The sequence below is a fragment of the Eptesicus fuscus genome, chromosome 12, assembly GCF_027574615.1.
Source record: "Eptesicus fuscus isolate TK198812 chromosome 12, DD_ASM_mEF_20220401, whole genome shotgun sequence".
In the NCBI taxonomy this organism is placed as follows: Eukaryota; Metazoa; Chordata; class Mammalia; order Chiroptera; family Vespertilionidae; genus Eptesicus; species Eptesicus fuscus.
In genome coordinates, this window is record NC_072484.1 from 24327171 (window position 1) to 24351929 (window position 24759).

Below are 24759 nucleotides of genomic sequence, written 5' to 3' on the forward strand. Positions count from 1 at the left end.
CAAAGATGGATATTTGAAAAGATAAATCTTTAGGAACAAAAGGACCTTCCATTTTAAACAGGTATTGATTGAGAGTTAATAGAAACTGACTAATTAACCAACTCTACTGGTTAATAATAGGCAGTATCATACTATTGAGCATATGCCCCCAAGAGAAGGCTAATGCTTAATTATTGCACTTTAAGTGATGTTTGCTAATCTTTATATTGAAGAATATTACCCACCCCTTCTGGTAAATAAATATTGGCAATAATTTTTGATTAAACTTTAAATTAGATTATCTTTTATTGTTTTGCATTTGCCCTCTGAATGTTTGAACTCTTATATAAAATTTAGTATTAATGTATTTTAAAATAATTTTATACATATGCGTATATACACACATGCATAGATGTACACATATACAGGTATACCAAATACCAAATAATAGGGTAGGCCACATCTGAAAAGAAGTAGGGATTGGAAAGAATTTCCTTTTTTGGTTTCATTAGTTTTCTCATATCCCAAGTTTTTATAAAAAAAACTAGAAAATGGAGTGTTCAGTATACTCAGAAAAGTCCTCTGCTATTGGTTATCATGGTAAAGGAAAAAATGCCCAAATGACAACCACCTTGAGTACAGTTATCATTTGATGAGGCCATTCTAGAAGGATACTCTAGAACATTCTAGAGTCTTAGTGTAACATTCTAGCTGAAGGCCCAGGATAAGTGCTCTCTTTTAGAGAGCATGTTCATTATTGGGTGGAGACAAGGTATCAGTTATTTCACCATGATTTTTCACTTGTCCAGGCCATGGCAGGTCCTGGCCAGCAGTGAAGGAGAAAGCTCCCATCTCAGTGATAATCCACCATGCTCAGTGGATGTAGGACTTAAGAGGACCATTTAGCTCATTTTTCCCATCTTCTGGATGAGCTGGCTTATTATCCTCTATGACAGAATTTAAAAGCCCCACTGAGAGTTAGAGCAAGGTTTGCTAAGTGCTGAGTTCCTGAGCCCCATGATGCTCCTACTCACTTTATCACTTTCTAACCCTAATGCCAAATGTGTGATCATCCTGTCCCTATGACATGAAAATATTTGTTATAGATGCTTAAATGCCATCTGGGAGATGACTGGAAAATACATCTTGAGTATAGATCCAATCCTGTATTTCTGCAAATGAGACTTCAGGCATAGTTTTACCTGTGAGAAAAAAAATAAAATAAAACCAGACAATAAATGACAAACAATGGTCAACTAGGTCGAAATTCCCCCAGAAAGAGTGCAGTTAATCAAATGCTTTTCTCACCAAACTTCTTCAGACTGGTCCTCTCTTTCTCTAAATCCCATGAGTGCAGTTAGCACTGTTGGCAGCTCTTGGACACATTGGCAGTTCCAGAGAATCCTATTGTCTCTACCAGCCTCTTAGAAAAGGGAAAGTAAAAGGTTTAAGGGGCCAAAGTATACCATGTAGATTGGATGATCCCACTGTTTGGAAGTGTCTTCTCTGGAGAAATCATCCAAGTCACTGAGAATTACATATTATAAACTATGCAGAATATATCTTAGAAGCTAGAACAATCATTGAAAATAAGAAGCTATGAATAAATCAACAGAAACGAGTGAATACATAGAATTGTGCAGATTTAAAGCCATTTTGGCACAGTTATTTAAGTTAAGTAGAACCAACAATTCTAATTTGGTCCAGTTGTCTTTATTTAAAAGGAAAAATGAGACAAGAGTTCATGACATAAAAGCAGTCAATGGAAGAAGGGTACAATGCCTTATGTCTTGCCAAATGCCAGTTTTTCAATATTTGTGAGCTATAGACAGGCTGGTTTTGAATGGAAATCTGTGATTGCAACCAACTCTCTCTTCTGTATTGATTTTGGTTTTCAGCTGTTCCTATTCAGAATTTTCTTTAAATTGCACGCCATATGACTTTATTTGTAGTTGTAGAGGACTTGAGCTTTCTGCAGAGTCTTTCATTATGCACGTGATCCACACAGTTTTCTCATGTGAAGTAGGCAGAACATTTAAACAGGAAGTGTCAATGAAAGTGTGCACCAAGAAGCAAGTGAGTAAATGCCCAAATGCGTGCTGCTCACCTGTCTCCAGGGTGGCCAGGCTGCTCCTTGGGCTGATCTTATGTGAAGTTAAACAGCAAACCTCCAGATCACAAGCTTCTCTCCCGACTTCTGTTGGTTTCTCGCTGAGTGGCCTGTCCTGACCTCCTGTCAGCTGAACTTGTCAAATGAGGATGGTGGTGCTTTGATAACTGGAAAATTCTATATAAAGGGAGATGATATTGTCAGGAATGCCTTATTTGCCCTGGAGCTTCTCTCCTGGCAGGGGTGACCTAACTGAAAATAACACTTCTAAGTCAAAGGAAAAAGCATGCGGCTCTCTCTGTGACTCCCACACATGCGTGGAACTTGAAAGATTCAATTTTACTCTCATTTAGCATCTTATAGAATTTGGGGCACTAAGATGGCCACTGTAGGCTTCTTTGTGGCACTGTCAACTCCTAGAATTTTTATCATTTTTGTCTTGTATCAGTAAATATAAGCATTATATTGTTGCCTCTGTATAAACTAGTGAGAAGGCAATTCAACAATACTTTGATCATTTCCAAGCAGCACATCACTATCCAAGTGTTTGAATGCTCCTGCTATTACCAATAACATTAAAATTTCAGTGAAAAACAAAACAAAACTGTGCCTGAGATGGCACGAATCTAAGCATTTGCTATCATCACATAATCCACTTCCTTTTGAGAATCTTTGTATTAGTTTTTCATTGCTGCATAACAAATTACCACAAACTTCATGGCTTAAAGGAATACACATTTATTATCTCACCGTTTTCCTGAGTCTGAAGTGGAGGCAGGCTTAACTGGGTACCTCTGCTCAAGGGCTCCCAGACTGCCATCAGCTTGGCTGCACTGCCCTCTGGAGGCGTGACTGGGGAAGCATCCACTTCCCAGCTCCTTTAGGCTGTTGGCAGAATTCACTTCCTCTCTGTGGAACTCAGGGTAGCTTGCTTCTTCAAGGCCACAGGAGAGTGAGAGCCACTCTGCTTGGAGTCCTATGTACTTACCATAACAGAATCACAAAATGATATCCCAGCACTGATGCTGTGTCATGTAGAACAGAGCCGTGGGAGTGACATCCCATCACCTCTACCATGTCCTGTTGATTTTAAGCAAGCACAGGTCCTGCCCTTGCTCATAGAAAGGGGATTACACAAAGCTGGGGGCACCAGCAGGGGGCGTCACCCTAGGGCTTGTTCACTCTGCTCCCCATTGTCTCTCCCACATGCAAGATACATTCACCCCAACCCCAGGTTCCCTGAGTGTCATCTTACCATTAGGGCAAGGGTGGGGAACATCCGGCCTGCAGGCCGTATAAGGCCCACGAAATCATTTGGTCTGGCCCTGCCAAGGCAACTGCAGGTGGTACTTGAAATTCAATAAATCTAGGAGCTTTTTTTCATAGCAACCTATATTTATATTAAGTGAATTATATTAAGTGAATGATGTTATAAATATCTAAATGGCCCTTGGCAGAAAAAAGGGCCCCCACCCTCGCATTAGGACATCATTGTAAAGTAAAATTGGGGTTAGGTGTGGATAAGGGGCTTGAGTGTGATCTACCACTCACAGCTGCTAGGGCACAGTTACTCTCCAGCTGTGGACCTGTGAAACTACAGTGCTGAGCATCGGCCTCCAGCCCTCCCAACATGAGATGGTGGGACAGACAAAGAGTAATGGTTGCAGACGCTCCAGTCAAAACAGGGGAAATGAAAGGTAAAAAGGAGTCACCAGTCCAGAACCCCTGTGAAACCCGCCTGGCGAATGTTGGGAGTCCCTCAATTAGGCGTCAATGCTCAGGAATAACCTCCGTGGCTCAAGCTCCACCCTCTGGATTCTTGGTTCTGCTCTTCTTGTTCATGAAAGGTAGCCTGTGTTCGAAGCAGAGTGGTGTTATCGGCCTGCTTTCTATTGAGGGGTCTGACAGCCTCCTTTTGTTTTGTAATATCTCTGTCCCTTGCAGTCCAAGCTAGCAAAGTTTCTATTTAAACATCTTCTCAATTACTTTGTAAACCTTGTGTGGACTTCACTGTGGTTCACTCTATCAGGCAAGAGCAATATCCACTGATGTGTTTAAGATAAACCCTCTGTCCTTGGCCTCCTGCTGAGATGCCCTTCAGCTCCCTAGAGGTTCTCTGGTTTCACTGAGATCTGTGAGGCACACCCTTAATTTCTTACAAAGGGCTTTGTGTGATTGCCTCATCTGAACTTGGTCTTTCTGAGTTTTAGCAGCTGTACCTTCACACCCACAGAACATGCTTTCCTGAGAGGCAGCTCTTCATTTTTGCATCTTTGCCATCTGGAGAAGCTCAGAGTTTTTTGAGACATGAGATTCTGGTTTCTTTCTTTTTTTAAATTGTAAGTTCTTCCTTCAATCAATCTCTCTCCTTGTGCAATTACCGTAAGCAGAAAGAACCAGGCAGCACCTGCAACGCTTTTCTTGGAAATCTCCTTAGGTATGTGGACATGTTTATCACTTCCAGCTTCTGCTTTCCACATAACTCCAGGAGACAATTCTGCCAAACTTTCTGCCACCACAGGGCAAGGATTCCCTTCCTCCAGTTTCCAGTAACATGTTCCTCATTTGCTTCTGAGCCTCACCATCGGCATCCTCAAAATCCCGATTCCTACTAAGAGTCTGTTCATGGCAATCATGACTTTCTCTACCATGTTCCTCAAAATTCCTTCAGCCTCTACCCACTTCCTGGTTACAAACACTCCTGTGTTATGAACTGCATGTGTCCCTCCAAAATTCATATGTTGAAACCCCAACCCCCGTGTGACTACAGTTGGAGATGGGCCTTTAAGGAGGCAATTAAGGTTAAACAAGGTCATAAGGCTGGAGCCCTAACCCTATAGGACTGATGTCCTTACAAGAAGAGGAAGAGACACCAGGGGCAAGCAGTCACAGAGAAAAGACCATGTAAGGACATAGCAAGATGGTCATCTATAAGGCAAGGAAGAGAGGTCTTAGAAGAAACAACCCAGCTGACAACCTTAATCTTAGACTTCCACCTTCCAGACTGTAAGAAATAAATCTGTTGTTAAGCCACCCAGTGCAGTAGCCCTAGCCAGCTAATACACATGTGTTTAGGTATTTGTTACAGCAGCACCCCACTTTCAGATACCAAAATTTGTAACAAGTTACCATAAACTCAACAGATTATAACAACACACATTATAGTTTTCAGAGGTCAGGAGTTGGGCACAGTTTAGCTGCATCCTCTGCTCAGGCTCTCACAAGGCTGAGAACAAGGTGCCAGCTGGGTTGCCTTCCATCCGAGGGCTCAAGTGGGGGAGAGTTGGCTTCGAAGCTCATTTAGGTTATTGGCAGAATTAACTTCCATGTGGCTTTGAGGGAATAGAGTACTGAGACCAGGAAGGAGGAGAGGTCAAGAAAGGGTATGTTAATGAACAGTAACTGCTGTGGGCAGCTTGGGCCCAGTTCTGGGGGGGATGCCCTGAGGGACTTTGCAGAACACACCTCAGACTTGTCCCAGCAGGGAAGCCGGGGCATCTGTCCACCACTTCCCATCCCTCACTGGATGCAGGTTGCTCCCAGGAATTAATTTATTGGTGAAATCCATCTGCCCCACCTTTGACCAAGCATTCCCCAGCAGTTAGAAAACACTTTTAGGCAGAGAGAATCAGGAAACCTTCAGCGGGGACAGGCACTGGCTGCAGGTGACCTCCAGGGTGGGTCGAGGGGATACAGGCACAGCATCAATAGCAACTCCTACTAGTGGAACATCAGCTTTCATTTTGTCATCAAATATTGATTATGAACCTACTATATTCCAGGCAATGAAGCTATAAAGAAGAACGATGTTTGGCCTTATCTCTACAGAGCACACAAACTAGTGGGGGGAGAGGGATTTGTACAGACAAACAAAATATAATAAATGTTACAATAGAATAGAGAACACAATTGAATATATAAATACTTTGTTGTGAAAGCTTTGAGAACAGAATGGCTACACTTCGTAGAAAATTTAGAGAAGGTATAATTTTGGATTTTGAAAGAATGCAGTCTTATTTTCATACCTGATGTAAGGATACCCTGAGATCAGGAAATAACTGTCCCCAGAGGCAGTGACAGTGTCTTGCTTAAAGAGCCCTCTGGACCCACACTCTCCAAGATCAATCCCAAATTGTGGTTCTTCTGCCTGTTCCAGATATTGGACCTTGTGCAAGTTACTCTGCCTGCTTGCTTCCTGGTCTGTTTAAAGTGGATATAATAGTACTACTCATAGAGCTGGTGTGAGGACTAAACAGTCTAATAGATGTACAATATACGTGTGCAATACAATTTTTAAAAATGAAACAAACCTGATGATCACAAATACAAAGTAAATTAAAAATGGCCTTTTTTAGGAAGAGAACAATGTTTTGGGTTTGCTTTCTCTCATAATATAACAAAGACTGTATGTGGATGTCTCAATCTCTATATATAAAAGCCTAAATGACTGGCCAATCCGCTGACTGGCCAGTAGCTATGACGAGCACTGACCACCAGGGGGCAGACACTCAACGCAGGAGCAGAAACTACAGGCATGGAAACATGGAATAGACTGATGAATCTCAGAGGGAAGGGGGAAAAGGGGAGGGCGGGAAGAGATTAACAGAAGATCTTATATGCATACTAGAGGCCCAGTGCACAGATTCATGCACTGGTGGGGTCCCTCGGCCTGGCCTGTGGGGATCGGGCTGAAACCAGCTTTCCGATATCCCCCAAGGGGTCCCAGATTGTGAGAGGGCACAGGCAAGGCCGAGGGACCCCTAGTTGTATAACAACTCTCTAAGTCAGTGGTCAGCAAACTCATTAGTCAACAGAGCGGCAAACCACGGCTCTAAGTTATATAAAATGTGGGTTCTCAGAGTTGGGACTCTGAGAGCAGCAGAGATCAGCAAAGACCCAGATCTCTTGCACTCAGGGGTGCTTTCATGTGTGAGTTTCCTCAGGGCAGGTTTCCAATGATCTCCTTCACCTCAGACCTATGGGCTGCTGCAGGTCATTCCTTCCACCATGAAGCAGGAGCAGAGGAATGGCCCTTCTGGCAGCAGCGCCTGTGACATTGGCAGCCCACCCCTCCCTGCCTCCTCATCTTTACTAGATCTGCCAGCTGTTAGGCTGAGAAGCCCCATCTGCTGGAAACCCCAAGCCAAGTTCCCTTCCTGAAGGCTGCAAGGGGGGGAAGTGGGTGTTTTGTTTAAAAAAACAAAACAAAACAAAACAAAAAACACGAAGGAGAGATGCACATAGAAACAGGTTTCTTCAAAACCGCAGTGTGGGGCAAGGAACTGGAGAAGGAGCAAAGTACAATAACACCTTCTCCCAAAATGAAACTCTGGTATGTTCAACAGATATTTTTATTCATAGAGGCAAATGTGCTCCTTTGGGAAATTATTTGTAATAATCTTTAAATTTTAAAGTATCTTTTAAAAATCTTCACCTGAGGACATATATGTTTATATGTTTATATGTTTACTAGAGGCCCAGTGCACGAAATTCTTCCCCGGGGAGGGGTGTCCCTCAGCCCAGCCTGCACCCTTTCCAATCTGGGACCCCTCAAGGGATGTCCTACTGCCCTCTCACAATCCAGGACTGCTGGCTCCCAACTGCTCGCCTGCCTACCTTCCTGATTGCCCTTAACCGCTTCTGCCTGCCAGCCTGATCACCCCCTAACCACTCCGCTGCCAGCCTGATTAATGTCTAACTGCTCCCCTGCCAGCCTGTTTGCCCCCAACTTCCCTCTTCTGCCAGCCTGGTCACCCCCAACTGCCCTCCCTTGTAGGCTTGGTCCCTCCCAACTGCCCTCCCTTGCTGGCCTGGTCCCTCCCAACTGGCCTCCCCTGCTGGCCATCTTGTGGTGGCAGGATCTTTGACCACATGGGGGCAGCCATCTTGTGTGTTGGAGTGATGGTCAATCTGCATATTACTCTTTTATTAGATAGGATAGAGGCCTGGTGCATGGGTGGGAGCCAGCTGGTTTGCCCTGAAGGGTGTCCTGGATCATGGTGGGGGTTCCCTTGGGGCATGGGGCAGCCTGGGTGAGGGACCTGTGGTGGTTTGCAGGCTGGCCACGACCCCCAGCGACCCAAGTGGAGGCCCTGGTATCTGGGATTTATTTATCTTCTACAATTAAAACTTTGTAGCCTAGAGTGGAGCCATGCCTTCTGCTTGCTCCATGGTGGCAACCATTTTGTTGGGATTTATTTATCTTCTATAATTGAAACTTTTTAGCCTTAAGTGGAGGCCTGGGCCGGCCAGGATGTGCAGAAAGCTTGGCTTCCTCCATCGCCGGGGAAACCCAAGCCTCCCTCCTGCTCTCTCCGTGGCCGCAGCCATCTTGGTTGGGTTAATTTGCATACTCGCTCCTGATTGGCTGATGGGCGTGGCTTGTGGGTGTAGCAGAGTGATGGTTAATTTGCCTATTATTCTTTTATTAGATAGGATATATTTTAATAATTAAAATAATCTTTAATTATTTTCAGCATATGAGAGTAATACTTAAAATATAGGAACCTATGGAAAAGGAAGATCTATCGAATCTCCACTGTTCACTGTTGAATTTAAAAAAAAAATTTTTTATTGATTTGAGAAAGAGAGGAAGGGAGAAAGATAGAGAGATGGAAACATCGATAAGAGAGAGCCATCTATCTGCTGCCTCCTGCATGCCCCTTACTGGGGATCAAGCCCACAACCCAGGCATGTGCCCTGACCAGGAATGAACCAGTGACTTCTTGGTTCATGGGTTGATGCTCAACCACTCAGCCAACCTAGCCAGGCTCCACTGTTGAATTTTGATGTACTTTCTTCCATTATTTAAACACACACACACACACACACACACACACACACACACACACACGTAGAGAAGAACAAGATTGATTGCGATGTCTGTATAGTTTTTATTTCATTTTTTTCATCTACTGCTGTAGTTCCTGAACTTTCTTGGTTCAAAGCACCCAGTGTCTCAGTATTTGTTACAGCCCCTCCTAGGAAAAAAAGGAATAGTTAACTTTTCCATTTATTAAGTAGTTCAATCCAAACAATTTAATAAATACTTAACAATAATACACATAAATTGAGATTTTACATTTTTGTCACTTTTAAAGAAAATCCTAATGAAATGTGCACATCTGTTGGGCACTGCACACCTTCTTCAGCGTTGGAGGCAGGTTGGATAACACACCCTCATTTCCTGTTTCACATTGATTTTTACACAGAACTTTTTTTGTCATGACAACTGCCAAATGAGTTGCATTATTCACTGACGTCATTAAAAGGCAAGTGGTGCAATTGAATGTAGAAATTTGAACTACCTTGAGCTGGTGATTTAAAAGTTATCTGACAGAGGTTAGCTATTGCTGTTTCCTTCAAAAATTGAAATTACTCTGCCACCCCCTGTGCATTCCTCTGGGGCACCTGGGCATATAGTTTGAGAACCATGAACCTACATGTTGTCACATTGCTTGCAACATTGTTTTTAGTGGCCACATTAGGACAGATGTACCATGATTTGAAAATCCTTTATGGTTGGAAACTTTGTTGATTACTAGTTAATTTTTTATTGATAAATTCAGTGTCTTCAAAAGGGAAAAAAGTTCCATTCCTTTGTGTAAAAATGGGATTTTGAATGCACAATTGCTACCCATTGTTATTTGGCCTGTTTATATTCTCATCTTGCAGTTTGAGAGCCCAGTTAGTCAGCGGGCCCCTACAGTCTTGAATGCTGATTCCACTTTCTCATCTTCATGGTTTTGATTCAGCTTTAAGAACAATGAGCCTAAAACAGGAAAACATTTTTAGCCCATCAGCTATGCTTCAAGTTTCCAAATGAATGAATAAAAACAAAGCTGAGGAATTGACAAGACTGTAAATTAGGAACAACTAAAGAGAAATTAACGTAGAACACACACACAAAAATGCAGACGGTTAAAAATAGTCAACTTCCAGCCCAGCCAGTGTTGCTAAGTGGTTGAGTGTTGACCCATGAACCAGGAGGTCACAGTTCAGTCAGGGCACATGGCTGGGTTGCGGGTTCAATCCCCAGTGTGGGGCTTGCAAGAGGCAGCTGATCAGTAATTCTCTCTCATCCCTGATGTTTCTCTCTCTCTCTCTCCCTCTCCCTTCCTCTCTCTGAAATCAATAAAAACATATTTTTTAAAAATAGCCAACTTCCAGAAACTCTGATTTTTTATAATTTCCCGCCGCAAAACCTGGGCTCTGCATCATCCCTTACCCCACTGGTGAGCTTGGCTCTGCAAGGGAAGACATCTGCCTGACATTGTTTGTCTGCTCAGCATAGTGTTGTGGACAGCGGTTCAGGGTTCGAGTTGGCTCTTCAATTAAGAACAGATCAGTTCCCTGCACTCGCTTAACACTGCATTTCCCTGCCTTGTAATGTTATGTGGATCAAGTCAAACAAGAACGAAATAAAGGAGCTGTCTGCACGTGTAAGGTGGTCCTGATGGAGGGGGTTGTGGAGGTGGTTGGTGGAGGCGATGGAGGTTGTGGAGGTTGGTAGAGGTGGTAAAAGTTGTGGGGGTGGGGTAGTAGTAATATACCTTTTAAAAATATTCATGAAGTGTTGCCTATAGATGCAATAGGCCCACAACTCTTTTGTGCCCCGTTATAAAGTCCTGTTGTCTACAATCCCATGTGAATATTAGGGATGTGTGCTCCGTCCTTCCAAATTTGCTGGTAACAGATTCACAACTTGGTTTTCTCTGTGGGATGCAGGGCTGGGGGTAATAGAACTAAGTTTGAATAGACATGACCTCATCTGAGCCTTACAGTGTGAGGTGGGAGGTTTTATCCTTATTTTACAGATTGCTAATTTAGGGTTTAGAGAGCACAAGGGCCTTGCCAAGGGTCCCACTCAGCAGAGCTAAACATGTGCTCAGCCAGCTTATAAGATTCCAGGGCCTTTCTAGGCAGCAAAGGCATGTTTAAGATAGTCACTGCTGAGGATATTGTGGCACTAGTAGCATATTACTACTAGTAGTAGTAATAGGCATGGGCGTGAGATGAAAACATAAAGCTCAATTTCAAGAAAACAGATAAGTGAAAAGAAACTACTTTATCTCTATAGTATTTCCACACAATTCTAGGCATCGCAGGAAAAACCTTCCTGAAAGCACCTTCTAAGTGTTCAAATTCCATTGTTTTCTAATGTCTTCACCACAGCAATGCCTTTATTAGGTTTTCAACATTTCATTCATTCAACAAGCTAGACATTGTGCCGGTGCTGGCGTAGCTGTGAGATGTGCACGGCCATGACTGAGACATTGATAACTAGCACAGGCTACAATTTTTATAGAATTGAACCAAATTTGAATTTCCTGATACAATTCTCCTATGGCTGATATTTTTTATAGCAAAAATGCTCTATTTCTGCCAAAGTCTGAAAGAGGTATATGGAAGTCCCTCTCTAGGATTGTGATTTTTATGTTTTCCTTGTGACAGTTTATTCTCTAATGTATGACTTCACATGCAACGTTAAGTTAAAAAATTTCCTTGACTACAGGGCGTATATCACCCTGGAGTGGTTTGTTGGGTCATAGGCATGTGTACCCTTGAATTAGTGACTTCTGTGAGATGGCTCCAGAATGGCGATTCCAGGCCAGCCCACCTGCAAAGCACAAGGGTGTGCAGCTCCTTGCTCTCAGACGTTGCTTGGCATTGAAAGCCATTCTAATATTTTCAGTTCCAAAGAGGGTCTCATTGCAGTTTTTATTTCTTTTTTCTGGTTGCCAACATGTTGGGTTATTTCTTCATATCATTGTTAGGTATTGGACCATTCATTCTGTGCCTTGCCTGTTCAAATCCTTTGCCCATTTATCTATTGGTTTTCCTATCTTTCCAGTTGTGTTGCAGGACTTATTGTTTGCACTAGTAAGAGTTTATTTAGTACATTTAACCATTTAACTTTTAGTGCTCCCTTGTCTATTTCCAAAGCTGTTTTCTTTTTAAATATATTTGTATTGATTTCAGAGAGGAAGCAAGAGGGGGAGGGAGGGAGAGAGGGAGAGAAGGAGAGAGAGAGAGAGAGAGAGAGAGAGAGAGAGAGAGAGAGAGAGAGAGAGAGAGAGGGAGAGAGAGGGAGAGAGAGAGAGAGAGAGAGAGAGAGAGAGAGAGAGAGAGAGAGAGAGAGAGAGAGAGAGAGAGAAACATAAATAATGAGAGAGAATCATTGATTGACTGCCTCCTGCTGCCCTACACTGGGGATTGAGCCTGCAACCCTGACCAGAAATCGAACCATGACCTCCTGGTTCATAGATCTACGCTCAACCATTGAGGCATACCAGCCAGACATAAGCTGGTTTCTTTTTGTTTACATTTATCTGGTATATCTTTGTCTAAAACTATATTTTTCTTTTTGTGTATGTGTTAGCATTTTCCTATAAACAGCATATAGCTGTTTGGTTTTATGTCATTTTGTCTTCACTTAATCTGTCATTTATTGGAAGAATTCAATGGCATAACTCATATTTATTTTCTTTCTTCCATATTAGTGTTTTATTTAATGTACATTATTTACTCCTTTTTCTTATTTTCTTGCTTTTTGTTTGTTAACTTGGAGGTCCCACTAGTCTATTCCATCAATGGATTCTCCCTTCCCCTGCTCTTGGTGTCAAATACCTCCTTTCTTACTATATTCTGAAAACAGAATCCCAACTAATTCCTCCAAAAAATGCACTGTGTTCCCAGCAAGAGATGCTATATTTCTTCCCTCTACCCACACCAGTTTATTGATCTCTCAGCTGGCTATTTTCTTTCCTCATAGTGTTTTCTTGCATGGTTCTCTTTCTGCCTTCTGCATTCCTTTTAAAGAGACCCACATTCAAATATCTATTCTTCCATTTCAGGCCACTTTGTTTCCACAAATGCCTGTCATGGGCCACGCCCAGTGCCATATGCTGGGGGCACAGCAGTGAATAACTGAGGCCTGAGGCCTTCCTCCCAGGAACATTTACTGCGGAGGGGAAATAAATGTAGACGTGACCCAGAGATATCATTGTGGAGTGTTATGAAGGGGCAAATAAAGGTATGGTAGGACAGCAGCGAGTCCTTGTTAACATTTCTGCTCTCAGTACCCACTTAGTTGTCGTGACAAAACTTCCTACCTTGTTCACTGCACTGAAAGGTGTCGGTTTCATTCCATTTCATCCTTGGGCAATGAGAAATAAGTGCATCAGAAGACAGGTGGCTGACATAATGGAGAATCAAAAACTGAGGCAGTTTGACAACTGGTGGGGAACATTGCTAATCTCTGTCAAACTCAGGGAGGGAGGTGCAAGATGGTTTTTCTCAGTCACTGAATAGCTGCCCTGTAGGAGGGGCATTTAGGATTCCTTCTAGGAGACCCCTGGAAGGAAAAATAGGAAGAGCTATGTAGAGAAAGTACACACAGGCCTCAGTACTCTGGAGAACATGGCAACTGTGTGTTCTCTAGCAACCGAAGGGGCTGCCTTGGAAAGCATTGGGATCCTCTCATTAGGGATATTCCAGTATTGACCCAATCCTATCTAATAATCCTATCTAATGAAAGAGTAATATGCAAATTGACCATTACACCAAGACACAAGATGGCTGCCCCCATGTGGTCAAAGATGGCTGCCCCCATGTGGACACAAGATGGCTGCCACAAGATGGCCACCACAAGATGGCCACCACAGGATGGCTTGCAGGGGAAGGCAGTTGTGGGAAGTTAGGGGGACCAGGCCTGCAGGGGAGGGCAGTTGGGGGGAACCAGGCCTGCAGTGGAGGGCAGTTGGGGGAGACCGGGTCAGCAGGGGAGGGCAGTTGGGGGGGACCAGGACTGCAGGGGAGGGCAATTAGGGGGGGGGCAGGCCTGCAGTGGAGGGCAGTTGGGGGGGACCCAGGCCTGCAGGGGAGGGCAGTTGGGGGTACCTGGCCTGCAGGGGAGGGCAGTTGGGGGAGACCAGGCCTTCAGTGGAGGGCAGTTGGGGGAGACCAGGTCAGCAGGGGAGGGCAGTTGGGGGGGGGCAGGCTTGTAGGGGAGAGCAGTTGGGGGGGACCCAGGTCAGCAGGGGAGGGCAGTTGGGGGGTACAAGGCCAGCAGGGGAGGGCAGTTGGGAACCATCAGTCCTGAATTGTGAGAGGGATGTCCAACCCAGTGGGATTGGGCCTAAACAGGCAGTCAGACATCCCTCAAGGGGTCCCAGATTGGACAGGGTGCGGGCTGGGCTGAGGGACACTGGCCCCCTCCCCCACGTGCACCAATTTCGTGCACCTGGCCTCTAGTTACATATAAAAGGCACCTGGACACAGCAGGAGGGGCAGGAGTAAAAGCCAGGAAGGGCTGGAGTAGAGAAGTGGGTTAGGGTTTTGGTGAGGTTGAGGTTGAGGACACCCATGAAAGGTGGGAGTACTGGGGGGAGTGAGATGGGGGTTGGAGGTATGAGAAGTGTGGCCATGGTTTGGCAGTGTGTCTCCTTCAAGGAGAAGTCAGGAAAGAATGGAATTGGTTTTCAATTACATCTTGCCAAGTCCTAGATGACATGTAAGATTCCTAAGGTTGAATATAGCTATACTTTTTTTCTCTCAAACTTTTTTTCTCTCAAACTTTTTTCTCCTACTTTTCTCTCTGGTCTATCAAAAGTGAAACAATAAAGAATAGAGTCTGCCGTCTATATTTCTGCTCAAAATTTTCATCCTGAAACATATGCTATGTCATGAATATATTCATCATCTAAGCTTTCTTTAATTTGCGTGTGTGTTCTTCTTATAGAACTATGCCTGTCACCAGGCAGGTACTCAATAAATATTTGATGATTGTACTCATTCAAATCCACTCCAGACCATAATAGTTTGTCATGTATATTAACATATGTCTCAGCAATAACTCTGCGTAGTGAAATATTAACATAGAAAATACTGTGGCCACATTGAGTAAAGCTGTATATCTTCAATCTGATTATAATGTGGTAGGCAGATAAAAATTTGGGTTTCCTGATGTTTTTTATACATGTACATAAAGTAACTTTAAACTTTATGCAATAGGCATCTACTTCATCCATTAAAGCCATACAGTATTTGCTATATTATCTACTGCTTCATCTGGTGTTTCATTGACTTCTTCCTTCATTTTTGATAGTGTCAAGCCTTGTGCCTTCGATAGAGTATTCTGCCATCTAGTGGGATTAAGGCCACACTACAAGCATCTTTTATACAGTGGGTTTATTTTTCATTACATTAATACTAGAGGCCTCGTGCACGGATTCATGCACTGGTGGGGTGCCTCAGCCTGGCCTGCCCCCTCTTGCAATCCAGGACCCCTCAGGAGATGTCAGACTGCCAGTTTTGGCCCGATCCCCCAGGGATCGGGCAGTGCAGGGAGTGGCAGGCAGCCAGGGAGGAGCCCAAGCCAGGGCTGGGCACCACTCCCGCTCATCCCTGTCCCACTGTGCCTGCTGCTGCCACCTGCCACTCTGTAGCGCTGCCACAGAAGCGGAAGAATCTCATGCCGCCACAGCTGTGCTCGCCAGCTGTGAGCCCAGCTCTGGCTTGGTGGTGCTCCTGCTGTGGGAGCGCACTGACCACCAGGGGGCAGCTCCTGCATTGAGTGTCTGCCCCCTGGTGGCCAGTGCGTGTCATAGCGACCAGTCGACAGGTTGTTTGGTCATTCGGTCATTTCGTCGCTTAGGCTTTTATATATATAGATAGATTAGAGGCCCAGTGTGCGATTGAAATCGTGCGAGGAGGTGCCTCTTGGGGGGCCGGGACCTGCACCTGATTCACAGCATCCCCTGGCCCCCCAGCCTGTGTCTACTCCAGGGCCGCCCGAGCTGCTGCGCTGGCTCTGGCAGGCCCCCCTGCCTCTGTCTCTGTCTCCATTCCGGGCCTCACCTGTGCGTGCAACTTCCTCCTGTCTGGTTATGACCCGTTACAGAGTCCAGGCATAATTTGCATATTACCTCTTTTTATATATATATATAGACTAGAGGCCCAGTGCACGAAATTCATGTACAGGTAGGGTCCTTAGTGGCTGCCGGCTGCTGGCCGGGGCCTCCCTTCCTTGGCTACCATCTGCCAACCAGGGCCTTCCTTTGTTCCACGCCGCCCCCTGGTGGTCAGTGCATGTCATAGCAAGTGATCAAACTCCCTGTTGGTCAAACTCTTGAGGGGACACTTTGCATATTAGGCTTATATTTATATAGATTAGCTCAACTGAAGAAAAATAGTGGCATAGATTTTTAAGATTTGACATATTCTTTCATGGTGTTTTTTCAATTTGGGGACACAAGTTAGATATTTAAATTTCTCTTTGATACTTTATCACTAAAACATTAAATTTTTCACTTTTAGTTTTTCCTGATTTGGTAAAAAAAAAAGGCTATCTCATCCCTGCAAACTGAGTAAATCTGAGCATGTTTCCTCATTTTTTAAGCATTTAACTGTGTCAGCTATTTCTAATGCCATCCCATAGAAAAATCATCTGAGAAGAATTACTTTAAAATACAAATTTTCAGAGCTCAATTCCCGGAAGTTGATTCAGTGTCTTTGAGAACTACCTATACTCACAGTACTCCACTAATAGGTTTCTTTCCCTTGGTTTCAGCTTTAAATTCTGGCTTTGTCAAGAAAAATGCAAAGGTGCCACCTAGTGTTCCTGAATAGTTTGTACAGCCTCACTTACAATTAACTAAATGGATGGTGGGTGGTGCCACAGCAGATAAGAACATATTGAAGCTTTAACTTGTCAGTGCTTCCCGTAATAAATGCAATCAAATTTGCATTTAATTAGTGAAGCTGATGCTGTGGTGAGAGAAGCAAATGTTAACCATCAGCTCACTTGGAATAATTGGTTTGATCTCCCTTTTGATTTATGACTTGACCTTTTCCTGAACTCAGTTATGTCCTCTCAGCCTTGCGTCTGAATCACACACAATTGCAGTAGTTCAGCTTTTTGCAATTGTCTATGTTTTTACACAACTCTAGGATGACCCAAGTAAAGAAATGAAGGAAAAGACTTTTGCAGAGAAAAAATGATCATTTCTAACTCCTTCCCATTTCCACTAGCAATAAGCAACAGACTGCTAAGGAATTCAACGGCCTCAGAGGGTGCAGAGATTTCCCATATACCCTCACACATGCACCTTTCCACCTCCACCCACCACCCACCACCCACCACCCACCTGGACTTCTATCCTTAGCTTCTCACTGCCCACAGAAAGCCAGAAGGAGGCATGCTTTTCTTGGGTCCCGGGCCTTGTTTGGGCGCTGCACCCCAGCCTATCACCTACTGTACCATAGACCTCGATTCCCACAGTGCCGGCCACAGGTCACGTTGTGCAAAGCGTGGAGGTCCCAGGAAGCCTCAGCATATTGTTTGTGGATCCCCAAGGAAAAACCCAGAGGACTGGCTGTGAAAGTCATGGGTTTATCAGGATACACGTGCACACCGGTGTTAACCCGCTGACGCTGTTGTTTTGCACCACCAAGACTTTACCACTAGGAGGTTTTATAGAGCACAGAGAACAGAGAAAAGGGGGGCATGAAGGGGCAGGGGCATGGGCCCCTGCACAAACTGTGTGAGATTGAAACACTGGCTGGTTACATCCGGGCTCACAGCTACATGCAATTTCTCTTTGGCCCTTCTTAGACCGAGTTGCTGGCCAGGTTCCCAGGGTCTCACATTCTGCTTACAGATGGCCTTCCCTAGATTCCCACAGGGTGGGAGGGGACTTGGAGTATGGGAAGGGGTCCCCATCCCCGTTTACCATGCAGGCCAGCAGCTGCAACATCCCTGGGAGCGTGTAAGATGCAGAATCTCAGGCCCAACCCAGACATGCTGAATCAGGTGCTTAACAAGACAAAGAGGATATGCATGTGCACATTGATGTTTAAGAAGCACCACCCTAGTGAACACAAGGATTAACTCTGATGCCCTTCCCAATGGGCTGCTTCCCCTTTCTGGGTGCCCAGGAGGGTAAACTAGTCTGGGGGGATGGGCCTCAGGCAGATCTGGCTTTGGTATCAGAACCTGTCACATGATTTGGGCTCACTCTTTAATCTCTCTCCATCTCTGGTTCCTGGCTGGAAAATGGGAACTCTGATACTAACTTCAGGGAAATGTTGTGTGCTGACGTATGTAAAGCACCCAGCATGGTGCCTGCCTCATAGACCGTCCTTGCTTAATATTAGTTTCTTTCTCTACCCACCCCATCCAGGTAAAAGCATAGTTGAGTATAGCTTCAGCCTTGCTTGGTGTGGTGATTTTTAAAACTGTCCATACCGTTTTGTGGACACTTCTCCTGCCAGAGGTGTCCTTGACTTGGGCAGGGCTTCTGATTCCCCTGTAACCAGGGGAACGCGGAAGAAGTATCCCTGTGGACCCTCAAGGCTGGGTGAGGAATGGCCAGGCAGCTTCCTTCCGCCTGGCTCTCCAGGAGGCTCGCTCTGGGGAAAGCCCCACTGTGTAAGGAGCCACCATGCTGTGGAGGCCTTGTGTAGGTAGGTGCTTGGTGGACAGCCCAGCTGAGCTCCCAGCCACCAGTCACATCAATTGCCAGCCCCGTGTGTGAGCATCGGGGATGTCCAGTCCCTTGTGCCTGCAGCCCTAGCCAACATGAGACTGCAATTGTGGACAACTGCCGACCCCTTCCCAAAGGCCTGACCCTCATAGTTATAAGCAAATAAAACAAGTGTGTTTGGGGGGGGACAGAGAGGGGGCGGCTCATTTATGCAGCAACAGTACCTGGAACACACTTTAGTATTCTTTCACTTCCTTCCTTCAACAAAGGACCTAGGCCAGGAGTCAACATACTAGTACTATTCTTATCTGCCAAATCTAGCCTGCCATCTGTGTGTGTGTGTGTGTGTGTGTGTGTGTGTGTGTGTGTGTGTGTGTTTAATAGACTATTTTTAGAGCTGTTTTAGGTTTTCAGCAAAACTGAGCAGAGGGTACAAAGATTTCCCATGTACCCTCACACATGCACAGCCTTCCCCACTATCAACATCCCCCACAATTCATAAACCTACACTGATACATTATTACCACACAAGCCCATAGTTTACATTAGAGTTCACACTTGGTGGTGTACATTCTATGGATTCTGACAAATGTACAACGACACATACCGTCTAGTTTCATGGCCCTAAAAATCCTCTGTGCTCGACCCATTCATTCTTCCCTCTTCCCTAAACCCTGCTGACCACTGATCCTTTTACCATCTCTATAGATTTGCTTCTTCCAGAATCCTATATAATAAAAGCCCAACAAACAAAACAGTGGAATGGACCAGAACAACCAGAGACCAGAATGACCGCAGCCCCTTACCCTGGCCAGCCCCGACCCCCAGCCTGATCAGGGGCATGGCCGGCCTGCAAACCACCTGCGGCCCCTTGCCCTGGCCAGTCCCGCCCACCATCAGGGACCCCCACCCCTATCCAGGGCCCCCATCAGGGCAGGCTGACTGGCCCCCACCCATGCACCAGGCCTCTATCCTATATAATAAAAGGGTAATATGCAAATTGACCCTAGCATCAGAATAACAAGAACAACTGCTCTACCAGTCACTATGAGGCGCACTGACTACCTCTCGGTCCCTTCCCTAGGCGAGCAGGCTCTGATCGCCCAATGGTGAACAGGGAACCGGAGGTGGGTGGCGGTGGGGGCAGGGCTGGCAAGTGGGTGGAATGGCCGACCTCTCGATTCCTCCCTCCGGCCAGCTGGCTCTGATCACCCAATGGTGAATGGGAAATGTGGGGGGGGGGGGGTGGGGGGCAGCTGCGGGCAGCCAGGGAAGATGGCCTTGATTGCAGGCCAGGCCTAGGGACCTTACCCATGCATGAATTTTGTGCGCTGGGCCTCTAGTATCTTATAATTAAAGAATACAGTATGTAGCCCTTTCAGATGAGCTGTTTTCACTTAGTAATGTGCATTTAAGTTTCCCCCATATTTTCCCTGGCTTGATAACTCATTTATTTTTGGCACTGAATGATATTCCATTGTCTGGATGTGCCACTGTTTATCCATTCACCTACTGAAGGACACCTGGGCTGTTTCCAAGTTTTGGTAATTATAAATAAAGCTGCTATAAATATTCACGTGCAGGTTTTTGTGCAGACATAAGTCTTCAACTCATCCGGGTAAATGTTAAAGAAGACACCCGCTGCATCAGATGGTCAAAGTATGTTTCATTTTGTAAAAAACTGCCAAAGTATCTTCCAAAGTGCCTGCACCATTTTGCATCTCTCCCCCTCCTTCCCCCAGCAGTGAGTGAGAGTTCCTATTGCTCCACATCCTCATCAGCATTCGATGGGTGTTGTCAGTATTTTGGAATCCATTCCAATGGGTGTGTAGTAGTATCTCATTGTTGTTTTAATTTGCAATTCCCTAATGACGTATAATGTTGTGTGTCTTTTCATATGTTTATTTACCATCTGTATATCTTCTTCTCTGAGGTGTTTGTCAAGATCTTTTACAAATATTTTCTTCCAGGTTGTGGCTGGTCTTCTCATTCTCTTGACAGTGTCACAGATCAGAGGTTTTTAATTTTAATGAAGTTCAGCTTCTCCATTATTTCTTTCATGGATGGAGTCTTCTGTGTTGTATCTAACTAGTCATCTCCATACTCAAGGTCCTCTAGGCTTTTTCCTATGTTATCTTCTAGGAGTTTTATGGTTTTGCATTTTACACTTAGGTCTACAATACATTTTGAATTCATTTTTGTGAAAGATATAAGGTTAGTTTCTAGATTTATTTATTTATATTTTGCATATGGTGGCCAATTGTTCCAGCACCTTTTGTGGAAGTGGCGAATTTTGCTTCTTTGTATTGTCCTTTGTCAAAGATCAGTTGACTACTGGTATATTTATGGGGGTCTATTTCTGGGCTCTCTATTTTGTTCCAGTGATCTATTTCTCCATATTTTAGCCAATACTACATTTTCTTAATCACGATAGCTCTATAAAAAGTCTTGGAGCTGGGTAGTGTCAATCTTTTGACTTTGTTCTTCTTCAAATTCTGTTGCTATTCTGGGTCTTTTGCCTCTCCAAGTAAACTTTAGAATCATTTACCAATATTCACAAAATAACTCACTGGGATTTTGATTAGAATTGCATTGAGTCTATAGATCAGGCTTGGGAAGAACTGACATCTTGACAATATTGAGTCTTTCTATCTCTGAGCATGGGCTATCTCTCCATTTATTTGTTCTTTTGTTTCTTTCATCAGAGTTTTATAGTTTTCCTCATATATGTCTAATACCTATTTTGTTAGATTTATACTTAAGTGTTTAATATAAGAGAACGTTAATGTAAATGGTATTGTGTTTCTCATTTCAAATGCCACTTGTTCATTGCTGGAATATAGGAAAGTGACTTCTGTATATTAATATATGCCATGTAACTTGGGAGAGTTTGGGGTTGATTCTTTTGGATTGTATGCATAGATAATTATGTCATCTGGAAATGAAGACAGTTTTATTATTTTCATTCCCAATCAGTATACCTTTTGTTTACTTTTCTTGTCTTATTGTCATACTCTGACTTCCAATAAGATATTGAAAAGCAGTGGTAAGAAGGGACAACCTTGCCTTGTTTCTGATCTTAGCAGGAAAGCATCTAGTTTGATGGGTGATGTTAGGTTGAAGTTTTCTGTAGATGTTCTTTATCCAGTTGAGGAAGATCCTCCTATTCCTCATTTGCTGAGAGTTTTTATTCTGAATGGGTGTTAGATTTTGTCAAATGCTTTTTCTGCAACTACTTGATATGATCGTATAGTTTTTCTTCTTTAACCTGTTAATGTGATGGATTACATTCATTGATTTTCTAACGTTGAACCAGCCTTTAAGGGGCTGTCCTTCAAAGATGAGTTACAGGAACTGGTCATTGGAAGCAGAGCACACAGGAGCCCTGGGAGAAATACAAGAGACCCAGTGGATCCAAGAAGATTACCAGCAATGTCTGCTACAAAGACTGAAGGGGTGATTACCAGACCAAAGGGAAATAGCCTAGGATCTTATAAAATATGCCAGCACTTTATATCTACCTATTTGTAATTCAAATATCAGGCACATTTTCTGTGTTCTGTCCAGGTAAATATAATAAATATGTGATGCTAACAGAATTCTGCAAGCACACTGCGCCTTGCAAGCTGGCTCTTCAGTCGAGGAATGGCAAAACAACACCACCCCACATGCAGAAGTTTTGTTTGAGAAAGCAGGAATAATAGATAGCACAGGCCCCGTGTGTGAAGCCACATTGCAAATCTTCCTGGGGCAGCATATAAGGGAAGTGTCTAATAATAGTCTGAATATCTGAAAGGCACAGACTGATTCTTCCATTCCTTTGGTATCCTCCACAGTGGCTGGCCTGGCCTGAATACAGTCAATGTAGAAACAGTTGTAGAGTTTATTAGACCACAGTACACACTAGGTTTGCTGTATAGCAGGGTGATGATTTCACCCTGTAATAAGACGACTTTTATTATAACCGTAAGCAGCTGCAGTTGCTTTTATCTATCTCCAACACGAGGGGGCAGACTCGAGTCTTTTTGAAATTTGTTGTGTTTCTTACAAAACAACGGCTATGACTGATTTTTTAAAGCAAGCAAAACAAAGAAACAAAACCTACTACACTTGGCTACCTCAAAGGAACATTGCCATCTGACATTTTACTTTTTCCATCATCTGCGGACTGGATTTAAATGTGTTAGTATCCATCTGTCCTATCTGTTTCTTTCTACTCCATTTGGGACAATTTTTGAGGATTCATTTGAATTTTAAACAGGAAGATATACTATTCGTGTCAAAGATCCATGGGCTAATCTAGGGCTACAGCTTCCACATTCCTAGAATAACAAATATTGCCCAAATTAGTCATGTTTTAATGTGTTCTTGTTTTGTTAGTGTGAAATCTTTCAGTGGCCAAGTGCAGAAAAGCCCTGACGTCCCTGCCTCTGGTGGCTCTGACCGCTGGTGGCGGAGGGCTGGCCTCGGAGTTCATGGACCTCAGCTCGTTTGCCCAGGGTGATCCTGCACCTAAACACCTGCCCGCCGTGCAGAAGGATAGGAAGGGTTTGCATCTGTGCATGCTCGGCCCCTTGTGGTGTCTTAACCTGGAAATTATCAGTGTTTTCACACATAGGCTTTGAGTTTGGATATGTGGCCACCTACACGGGGTTAATGTGCTTCCCTGATTCTCTTCAGTCTGGAAGGAGGTGGCACAGCTCAGCTGCTTAGGGTGGCACACGGGGCCTCCGATGCAGGTGACCTCTTCATTTGACTCATTCTCATGGCTCATACTCTACCTGAAAGCCAAGTAATCAGCTGGCAAATTACAGCCACTGGCTGGGCCTAGGGAAGTGAAGGCATCTCTGCATTACAATGGAGACCACGGAGAGCAGAATCCCTCCTGCCCGCCAGCACCTGGAGGTGGCCAGGACCCGGTTACACAAAGCCTGGGTCGGGCTACAGAGGGAAGCTCTTCTCAGGTCCTGGGAAGGGAACGGAATTCATACTTTCCGGACAGTGGCTATAACATGGTGAAGAAGAAGCATCAGATTTGCTAATGCTGTAGATGTTTCGCTTTATTCTTCATCACACTGCATATCCTCCATTGCTGGCGTTTTCCCCTCTCCTTTCTCACTCTCGTTTCTATTACCCGTGGCATCAGATGAAGGAGTCGCAGCTGGACAGTGTAATTTATTAGGGTTGTCAGAGCCCATCCAGCACAGGTAATGGAACACAGCGGACGTGGACCTGTCCAGCGACGCAGATTTCATCTGAATGATTCGAACGGTGTTTCCGTAGCTTCCTGGACGTGAATTGGTTTTAGAGCCCCCCTATTAATCTTGCTTTCATATGAAAACATGTGCACATTACACACATTTCTCCTTTTAAAAATACCCTGTCAGGGTTTGCAGAGAAGATATTGGATATTTAAAATATTTTCCCTCTGATTTTGAAAACGAGATTGAAAATCTAGTAAAAGGAACCCGGCCGGTGTTGCTCAGTGGTTGAGTGTCTACCCAGAGGTCTCTGGTTTGAGTCCTGGTCAGGGCACATGCCTGGGTTATGGGCTCAATCACCAGTAGGGGGCATGCAGGAGGCAGCTGATCAATGATGTTCCTCTCTTATCAATGTTTCTATCTCTCTATCCCTCTCCTCTCCTTCCTCTCTAAAATTCAATAAAAACATGTGGAAAGTCTAGTAAAAGGACATGACTTGGGATCAGGAGTGTCTGAATGCCTCCTCCTCATAGGAACAATGGGGCTGGCTGATCAGTTCACATCCGCTGCACTTCCACACCGTCTCCCAGGACTGCTGGGCCGTCTAAGATCAGGCGTCCTCTCGGCTAAAGCACTCGTAGAAATCCCTTTACTTTTCATTTCTATTTCAAATAGTTTCAATTTTGTGGAAAAGTTTTAAGTACCATATAAAGAACTCTTTGTCTTGAATCTGTTGAGATTACGTTGTTGCCCAGGGCTCCATCACTTCCAAACACCATAGTGTGTGTTTCCTACCAAAGAGGAGCAACTTCTGTGTAGCCCCATGTCACCCCCAGATCAGGACATCAGCAATGAGACCAATAGGCCAATAAGGTTCTGCAGTGCCCCAGCAATGGCCTTACAGCAAAGGCTCCAACAGAAAATCACTGGTTGCATTTACTTGTCGTGTCTCTTTAGTCCCCTTGAGTCTGGATTTGGTCCT

At 44.4% G+C, this 24759-nt stretch overlaps 1 protein-coding gene across 1 annotated transcript in view; it reads left to right on the forward strand.

Annotated features, from left to right (window-relative positions):
• Positions 1-24759, forward strand: part of PAK5 (p21 (RAC1) activated kinase 5) — a 148034-nt gene that overhangs the window by 58169 nt on the left and 65106 nt on the right. The window lies entirely within an intron of this gene.